The sequence below is a fragment of the Cervus canadensis genome, chromosome 5, assembly GCF_019320065.1.
Source record: "Cervus canadensis isolate Bull #8, Minnesota chromosome 5, ASM1932006v1, whole genome shotgun sequence".
NCBI classification, from domain to species: Eukaryota; Metazoa; Chordata; class Mammalia; order Artiodactyla; family Cervidae; genus Cervus; species Cervus canadensis.
Window position 1 is genome coordinate 24,740,094 of NC_057390.1, and position 9,907 is coordinate 24,750,000.

The 9,907-nt window shown below is 54.7% G+C and overlaps 1 long non-coding RNA gene across 1 annotated transcript; it reads right to left on the reverse strand.

Moving 5' to 3' along the window:
- Nucleotides 1–7,647: 7,647 nt before the first annotated feature.
- On the reverse strand, nucleotides 7,648–9,699 carry LOC122441316. The gene is made up of 3 exons (XR_006269321.1): nucleotides 9,582–9,699; nucleotides 9,238–9,376; nucleotides 7,648–8,020 (listed from the first exon to the last, which is right to left on the reverse strand). It is a non-coding gene; the product is annotated as an uncharacterized LOC122441316 (long non-coding RNA).
- Between the last annotated feature and the right edge of the window lie 208 nt (nucleotides 9,700–9,907).

Consider the following 9,907-nt stretch of genomic DNA (forward strand, 5'->3'; position numbering starts at 1 on the left):
CCATAGTTTGGCCCCAGGTAAATAGCAGGGAGGGAACACAGTTCCACCCATCAACAGAAAATTGGATTAAAGATTTACTGAGCATGGCCCTTCCCATCAGAACAAGACCCAGTTTCCACCTCAGTCAGGTTATCCCATCAGGAAGCTTCCATAAGCCTATTATCCTTCTCCATCAGAGGGTGAGCCAAGCGAAGTCACTCGTCTGTCTGACTCTTAGCAACCCCTTGGACTGCAACCTACCAGGCTCCTCCGTCCATGGGATTTTCCAGGCAAGAGTACTGGAGTGGGTTGCCATTTCACAGACTGAAAACCACAATCACAGAAAACTAACCAATCTAATCACATGGACACAGCCTTATCTAACTCAATGAAACTATGAGCCATGCCATGTAGGGCCACCCAAGACGGATGGGTCATGGTGGAGAGTCCTGACAAAACGTGGTCCACTGGAGAAGGGAATGGCAAACCACTTTCAGTATTCTTGCTTTGAGAACCCCATGAACAGTACTAGGACCATTAACAGAGGAGAAAACTGAGGAACTAAATGAATGTCTTGGTAGAGATTCCAGCCTCTGACCTGGGGCTAACTCCAAAATACACCCTTAACCCCAAGGAGACTTGTGACTGTTCCAGTTCAGTCTCCAGACAGTGTGTGTACACACACACACACACACACACACACACACACACACACGTGTACACAGGTGGACATGCCCACACCCCACCCTGCAGCAGGAGCTCTTGGGCAACATTTTCATCATGGAAAGTGCTGGAGGGGTGCTGACTGGCAGAGAGGTTTTTAAGCTAGTTCTTCCTCCTGCTGGTTCTCCTCAGAGACCAGTCGTTTTCCTGGACAGGTTTGGTCCCTGAGGAGGCAGGCCTGGGAGCTCTGGGGAGAGACGTCATCAGGGTCCCTCTCTGACCAGAGCCCCAGGGGACCTTCCGGGGTGAAGGCAACTGAGAAGGCAGGCTTCCCTCTATCTTCCTTATTCACCCCCTGCTCTGGGGAATGGGAACTACAGTGAAAGAGCTCTCAGCTGCCAAGAGCGCTGGTCCCCCAAGTCCACCCAGGGAGGAAGCAGAGAAGTTCCCTGAAGAGCCCCCCAAAAGGGCTGTGTCAGGGTTACCTGCCTCAGGGACGTTCTTAACCCCAACCAAAGAAGAAGGCACCCTTCACAGCCTCCAGCTCTGTGCTGGGGCTTGGCCATCAGCTGTTCTCAGATGGAGGCTCTTTCTGCCCCACCCCCACTCCCTACTCAGTCTCCAGGGGACGTGGAAGCAGCTTTGATGAAGTCTATCAAAGAAGCCTTGTTCTTAACAGCTGTTTCCTGGGAGGGCAATTGGAACAACAATAAACCCTCACATCTGTTTAAGGGGCTGGTGGCAGGTCCTCCACCCTCAGCCCTGTGGGAGGGCTCCTGCTCATCAGCAGGGCGGGAAATGACTGCGCCCATCAGAGAGATACCATTTAGGACCATTTGGACTGGATGGGGACACCCACCCCATTTTACAGATGACTAAACTGAGGCCAAAGCACCCTCTGCCCCCAAAGGGCTCCCCACACAGAGCCCACTTCCCCAGGGACTCTAGGCAGGCCCTGGCTTCTCCTCTGGATCAGCTCACCTCCACTTACGCAAGACAGGACTGGCCCACAGAGAGGTGTGGGAGGCACATGGGAGGATAAAGCCCACGCAGAAGGGAAGCCTGTGTCTATTTGGAGACATCTGCCCTGGCCCTTCCCCGGCATGAGCTATTGCCCCCTTTTTGGCCACCCTTTTATTTCTCAGTCTGTGCATATGCATCTGTGCTCAGTCATGTCTGGCTCTTTGCGACCCCATGGACTGTAGCCTGCCAGCCTCCTCTGTCCGTGGGATTTTCCAGGCAAGAATACTTGAGTGGGTTGCCATTTCCTTCTCCAGGGGATCTTCCCAACCCAGGGATCAAATCCACATCTCCTTCCTATCCCGTATTGGCAGGCAGATTCTTTACATTGCACCACCTAGAAGGTTTCAATCTGTGGATTTATGTAGACCAGGGTTTCTCAGCCTTGACACTATTGACATTTGGGGCTGGGCATTTCTTAGTTGTAGGGGCTGTTCTGTACCCTGTAGGATGGTGGGCAGTGTCTCTGATCTCTAGCCAGTGGCTGCCAGCAGCACCACCTCCCAGTTCTAACAATCAAAAACGTCTCTGACATTGCTGAATGTCCCCTGGGGCAAAACTGTGTCCAGATGAGAACCACTGATGTAAGTGGACTTAAAGGTTCATGTATGGATGTCCCAAGTCTTACCAGGGAAGGAGGTGACAGAGGTATTCCCTCCTGAGGCTCAGAGCTTCTGTGGGACAGATAGGATAACAGATGTACCCAGGACACAGCAGTGTGGGGGTGCCAGGAGATCCTGGAAAAGCCTGAATTCAGGGAAATCACTGGACTTCCTCCAGGAAGACTTCCTGGAAGAGGAGGATCGCAATCTGGTCCTTATGTAAACAGTTCAGGAAGGGTGCAGGTTGATGGAAAAGTCTCAAAGGCAGTGAGGAGAGCCCAAAGTTGGAGGTGTTGAGTGGTGACTTTCCAGGGAGGGGGCAGGAGGGTGACCACAACTTGCTGGATTTTAATCTAGGGTGTGTTAAGACTGCCCTGCAGAAAAGGTCCTGGAGCCCAGAGCATGGAACATCCAGGGGGTTAGTGGGAAGGGAGAAGATGGGGAGAATACTGCCATGTTGGAGGTCTGATGGGCTTGTTAGGGGCTTGTTGCTCTGAGTCCCTAGCACCTAACACGGAATCAGGCTAAGGAAATGCAGAGATGATGAAACTACTGCCAATGTAGGGAAGAGTCCTGACAAGGAGGAAGGTGGGCCTGGGCTCTGGAGGGCTAAAAGGACCATTTGTAGATGGTGGAGGGCAAGCAAGGGCCCTGGTTTCTCAGCGTCTGCCCTCACCTGTCTCCCCCGTCGTCCCTGTGGGATAGGGGTGGGGGAGTGGGAGGCGCTCTAACCATGGGTAGCTGCTAGGCATGGAGCAGACCACCTGGCTTCCTGCCGGTCTGCAGGTCTTTCTGGCAGAGATTTCAACAGGCTCTCTGGAAGAGAATGTTGAACCCCTTGGCCTAGGGAGCTCCCTTCTCAGACAGAAACACTGGCTCCCACCCCCCTCCCCAGTCTGGGCTTCCTGAGCCTTGCATACACGTCCACCCTCAGACTGGGCTCCCTGAGGGGAGGGGTGACACCTTCCCAGTGGTCACCAAAGGGAAATGTGAAGCTTGGGGCTGGTGCTGCCCACAGGGAGCTTCTGGGTGACCTGCCAGCAGGGGGCGCTGTGGACTCAGACACAGTTCTTGTGCTGCTGGAAGGGTGGAGACTGGTCTGGCCTCCCTCACCTCCTGTTTACCCTCTTACAGTCCTCACCCCAGCCAGGCTTGCCTGCCTGGCACACAGCATGGCCTCCACCTCCTCCCAGCTTTCCATCCCAACCCCATTCTTCCCTCCTCTGAATCAAGAAGGAGGAGAAGGAATTTATATGCCCATTGTGCAGATGAGGAGACTGAGTCATACAGAGGCAAAAAAGACTGGAAGGGACAGTAGCAGGGCAGAATGGAGAGACTCTTGGCTTTGGAGCCAGAAGACCTGGGTTGCCAGCATGCCAGTTCAGCATCTCACTTCCTGTGTGGTTGGGGTCAGACTTTGGGGCCTTACTGAGCAAGCCCACTGCCGTCGTAATAAAAAGATGAACATGGCAGTCCACACCACCCCAAGGCTGAGTTCAATTCTGATGCTGGGATCGCAGCCCCGTGGGGACAGCACTGGGTCCTGGGAGGAAGGGCTGGCAGAAGGGAACGAGGTGGCCTTGCCTAAGCCGCTGTTTAGGGAATGAGAGCAGACAGTCAGAAAGGAGATGAACAGGAGGCTCTGAATAAGTGCAGAGGGGATGAAGGATGTGCTGGAGAGTCTAGGGAGGGGAGGCAAGGGCTGAGGCGTCAGCCACTCTGAGTGATCTGCACTTTCTCCCAGGTCCTAGTGATTAATAACAAGAGTGGAAAACATGAAAGCTATTGGCTACCCTCTCATGGTGTGCCAGGCTCTGTGCCAAGCACTTGACAGACTCAATTACCCATCCTGGGAGACAGGTAGTGATTTTACCCCATTTGAGAGATGAGGAAAAGAATGCTCAGAGATAAAATAACTTGTCTGAGGTCCCCAGTGGGAAAGGGGCAAAAACAAGATCCCACCCAGGTTTCTCTGGTGTGTACCCCCACACTCATGGTGGTATCAGGGTCTAGGGAGAGAGAGGTTGAAGGCCCTTCTGCGTCTGGGGTCAGGGCTGAGTCTGTGGCTGGGGGAGCAGAATAGGGCTGTGTACTCTCAGCCGCTCAGCAGAATGGACAGGGCAAAGTGGGGCACTGAGGAAGGAGTGGCCCAGAAATCTATTCAGCGGCCTGAACAAACATAAGGAAGCAGTCTGGCCCAGCTGTTTCCAGCATAGCATGCTCGTGGGCTGTGCCTGTCCTGCGGTGCTGGGACAGGAGGGCAGAGAGGCAGGCAGGAGCCACCAGGAGGGTGTGTGCCATCACTCAGCTGGATGGAGGATGGCCCAGGAGGTCTCATTGGTTCCACTGGCCACGCTTAAGAAAAGAGATGAGATCTTAAGAAAAGATCTAAACTGTTAGAAACACTGGGGGTTGTGGGGAATGGGGAAGAAGGGAGGAAGACTCGAGATACCAGTGTTAGAATCCACTAGATGAGATGGCTAATCAGATGTGGTGGACAGAGGCCATGGTTAAGGATGACTCAGCCTTCGGCTTAGATGGTAGGGAGTCTTACCATGAACCAACATCTTAGCACACAAGTGACGGAAGGGGCTAGTGAGAGAAAGATGACAAGTAAGTGTGTGCATGCTAAGTCACGTTAGTCGTGTCCAATTCTTTGCGACTCTATGGGCAGTCTTGTGTCAATGGGATTCTCCAGGCTAGAATACTGGAGTGGGTTGCCATGCCCTGCTCCACGGGATCTTTTTGACCCAAGAATTGAACCCAAGTCTCCTGTGGCTCCTGCATTGCAGACATTCTTTACTGCTGAGCCAACGGGGAGAGGTGTCTGTGGGCTATGAGAGTGTAGGGGAGCTTCAGGCTCAGGGTTAAAAGGAATAAGAGCTCAAACTGCAGCTGAAATCAAGCTATACTCTCTAACTGAGGAAAGCAGTCTGGTTGACTAGCATTTGAGCTTAGTCTGCAGCCAAGGAGGAGAATACTACAGCAGAACACCCACTAGACTAAGCTGATGACCCTGTGATCTCAAGCTTGAAAAGGATCCAGGGGTCTGAGCAGACCACAAGCTGAGTTCAACAATGGTATCGTCATTCTCAAGGTGTGCACATTGCTGAAGAGCATTAATAAGAACTCAAAAGGGAATCAACTGACTTAATGTTCTTAAATCGTTGAGGAGTGACCTCTTCTCTGAAACCTTCCCTAACTCCCTTTTTCCTTCTCTACAGGACCCCAGCCTATTGGCTTGTTAGTGATCACTGCCAAGCACTTTTTCACATTTATTATGTCCTTGGTTCCTCAGTGGTGTCCCCCACTTGGCGGGGCAGTTGGGGGACAGAGACCCAGCAAGACTGGGCTGGGTGGGGTTGAGCCCAGGCCTGCTTCTCCATGTCTCTTTCAGGGCCCATCCCCTCCTTACTTGGAGCAGCATTCTGCCCTGTTCCAGAAAGCCAAGGCAGCAGCTGGTGTTGGGGTGCAGAGTGGGCAGACAGGGAGAGTGGGGGTGGGGGAGGGGAGCAGACCCTGCCCAGGTGTGTTATCTGCTCTCAGGATCTTTTCATCAGCTGCTGGGGCAACAGGAGTGACCTCAGCAGTGGGTTTTTTTGGTCTTTTTGTTTGGTTGTTTTTTTTTCTTTTTCCTTCTAAGAACAATTCATTTTGGTCTCACAACTGGAGTAAAAGTGGCGGGTGTTGAGAAGCCTCCCCATCCCCCTTCCCTGGCCCCAGGCAGTGACATTTGAGGAGCTGTCTCCTGGGGCCACAGAGGATGGGATTGGGGCAGTTCAAAGGGCTGGCTCCTTTCCCTACCCGCCCCCCCCCCCAACCTTCCCTCACCGCCTCCCTGGCAGGACAGGCTTGGGCAGCCTTCCATCAGAGACTGGACCCTGAGCCTCTCTTGGCGGCCTCTCGGCCTCACTGCCCTGCTGTCCATTTCTGAAGGTGGGGAGGGGCAGAGTAGGACAGTGGGGCGGGGCAGGAACAGAACCCCCCCTTCTCATCCCATCTGGCCTTGGAGGGGAAACCAGGGGGAGGCTGAAATGAAACAGCACATGTCTCTGGTCACCCCTGTCACCACTCTACTGACCCCATGGCACCCTCCACGTGCCGCTGACCATGCTGGGTCAGCTCAGGGACACTGACAAGGTGAGGGGAGGAGAGGATCCTGGGCTATGGATGAAAAGGACGGGCTTCGGTTCCCCGCAGGCTGCCTGGAGCGGGGTGGGGTGGGTGAGGGGTGGTCTGAGGGAGCTAGTCCCTGGGGCAGGGTGACTGGACAGCAAGGCAGCACAGCCTGGGCCTGGGAACTCAGAGGCCCATCCCAAAGGCCCAGGGGCAGCTGTGCCTGAATAAGACAGAGCTGAGAGCTCATGCCTGAGGCAGCAGAGGGCTGGATTCCAGGGCTGCACCCCCAGGATCCAGCAGGACACACAGGGGCTCGGGGCTCAGCCCGTATCTGAATGAGGAGAGAGGGAATAAGCTTCAGGCAGGGGGGGAAAGGGGTCTCTTAGACCTGACTCCAGACGGCATTTCCTGGGAGGTAAACCAAGGTTCCTATGCAGCAAGAAACTCGGCCAAGTGCCCGAGGCTAAAGATCAAAGAGCTGAGGGTCCTGATTTACCTGCCCCGCTAGCTTCTGGCAAGGGCCCTCCAGCACCTCTCCTTCCAGGACACACCAAGCTGCAGGCGGCAGTGCCGAGAAGAGAGGTCGGAGGTGGTGGTGATGTCAACCAAGGAATTAAGTAAGCAGAGGAGCTGATAACATCGCCCAGCAAGTCTCGCTGTGGGCAAGGTGACTCATCGCAGACAGAGCCCCACCATCGCGGGCTGGTGGTTGTTGTGCCCAGCCGGTGGGGCCCGGGAGGAGGAGGGGGCCTGGCTAGGCTCCTGGCCGAGCCCTCCACTCCGTGGAGATGTCGTCTCAGAACACAGTGTCCTACGCCTCCAGAGCGCACAGCTGGGTCAGGAAACAGCCCTCCCTCCCACTGTGTGTGATTATCTTTGTCCACCGCGTTCGGTGTGTGTTTGTGGGGTGTGTCAGGGTGATTTCCCCAACCAGGTCCCGCCGGGCACTCCAGGCACCAGAGATCACTAACAGCAGAACAGCTGCTTGCCCTGGTTGGATGACCGTCTGCGGCTACAGCACCACCGGATGGCACGCTGCTAACCATGACCACGTGGCGTCCTCCCGGAGGGTACAGCCTGTCCCCCCAGCTGTAGAGCTGCCTCCACTCAGCCCTGCTGAGGGGGCCCAAACTGTTGGGTTCTTCCCCTCCCCAGGAGCACCATGTACTGTTGTTCAGGTTGAGAACTGTACAACTGGTGGGGGTACCGTTCGCTTTATAGTCTATGTGCTAGACCACATGGCTCTACATGGCCCCATCCCTTTGCTAAATTACTTGTAATTCCCCTGCTCTACCTAGAATGATCTATTTAGCTTGCCCATAAGGAGCTTGTCTTCACACCCAACTTTCCCCTGTGAGGGTAAACATCTCCCTTTACCACCTGACTCCTTTCATTCATTCATTCATTCATAGCACAAAAAATTGTTGAGCTTATACCACCTCCTCTTCTAGGCAAAGGAACAAGACAGGCCCTCCCCGAGTCACGGAGCTCACATTCTAGGAAGAGGGAGATAATAAATAATCTGACACATGAAATTGCAAGTGACAGTGAGCGCCACGAAGAAAAATAAAGCCAGGCCTGGAGATGGAGGGTGACAGGGCTCTGCTTCTGCCAAGACTGTCCAGAAAGGCTTCTCCCTGAGAAGAGTGGAGACCTGGAGTCAGTAAAAGAAGGAACTTTCCCGGCAGAGCCCCTCCCGCCAGGCATCCAATGCCAAAAGAAAGTTCTCTAATCCTGCCTGTTCTGCCAGGAGCCTGTGGCATGGCCTGGGGCACTCACTTCCAGCGCGGGGTGTCCATTTCCTCCTTGACAAACAGGAGGCCTAGTTGCCCTGCTTCTCTGAGGGCTCCTCCAGCAGGAATCCACCCACTTGGGGGCCTGAGGAACTCCATGACAGGGCCTGAGTTGGAAGGCCAGCTTGACCACCTCCAAGCTGTGTGACCTCAGGCAGGTTACTTAGTCTCTCTGAGCCTGTTTTCTTATCTGTAAAATGCCTTCCTCAGGGTATTGTGAAGGATTAAATGAGCTAGTGGATACCTCACCACCAGGTATATAGGAGGTGCTTATTAGACTCTAGGGCCACACCTGGGAGAGGTGAGGTGATGGGGCGTTGTAAAGAGGGGCCACAAATGGTTGCCTTTCATTAAGAGAGCCCAGAGAGGGTAACGCTGCCCTAAAGACTCAAGGCTCTGCCAGCTGCTCATGTGTACAGAGAACAGCTGAGGGAGCCCCCCCAGGCCAGGGCTCTGCCTCACAGACCCTGAGCCTGGGGGAGGGCTCCGTGCTGGAGTCCACTGACGTCAGCAGGTAGGAGTCGGGTGGGGTGCTGTGGTGTGGGCCCTTGAACTGTCACACCACGGCCCGGCTTTCAACTTCCTCTGGGGCCCAGGGTGTGCTCGGCTTGCCCTCCCTTCCTTCCTCCCTCATCAGGCTGCTGTGAGTAAGCTCCAGTCATTGTGCTCCCTCTCAGCTCCTAGGGTTCATCCCAGCACCCCCCCATACCATGAAGAGGTCTTTCCTGCATCCCCGAAAGAACCCCAGCACAGACCCGCCAGACATGGGGTGCTGGCAGTAATAAGGGTCAGCCCTGACTGTCTGCCTCAGCTATGCATTGTTTATCCATGACCTCTCTGGATGTGAATCCCACTTGTGGGCATTTTTATCCTCATTCTTACTTGAAGAAACTGAGGCTGCAGGGTTAGATGTCCCAAGAGGAGCCTTGCAAGGCAGAGGGGACTTGGAGAGGCAGGAAGACGAGGGACGGCGCAGGTGATGAACTGGTCCGAGCCTGGGGCAGACTCCTGTCCCACAGATGACTGCGGGCCATGGTGTACAGGCCCCTCCTGCCACCCACCTGCTGCTTTAGGATCCCCAGGGGGGTCTGACACTCGGAGCTTCCAATAAGCTCCCAGGTGGCCTGGAAGCCTCTGGCTCAGTCTGGAAGGCCGGAGCTGGGCTGCAAGCCCCAACTGAGGTCATAGCTCAGGTCCCTCCTGCAAGGAAACAATAACGGAGACAGTTAACACTTATAGACAACTTTCTTGCACAACAGATGCTGCACTAAGCACTTTACTTATATGAATCTCCAGAATTCTCACAACAGCTCTGCAAGGGAGGAAACTGGGGCACACGGAGGTTAAGTGACTCGCCTAAGGTCACACAGAGTTGGCATTCAATCTAGGCAGAGGCCATACTCACCTCCCCTTGAATTGGGGTTTCCTGGAACAGGGAAGACCTGGGATCAGGGGTGTAGCTGGACCTGGTGGGCACCAGGGAGTCATGGCAGTGTTCTGAGCAAGGGACCAGCATGCTCCCAGGACTGGCCGTGTGCGCACAACTGCAGACAAACAACCTCACCGAGGCTGAATGTGGGACCCCTCTCACTGGCTTTTGTGGTTTTGACACGACAAGACAGCACAATGCTTCCTCCAAAGGAAAGGTCTGACGACAAGGTCGGCCAGCCCTGTGTTGGGCACGAGCAGTAGTGGTGGGAGCTTAGGCACCGGGAAGGGAACCTGTAGCTG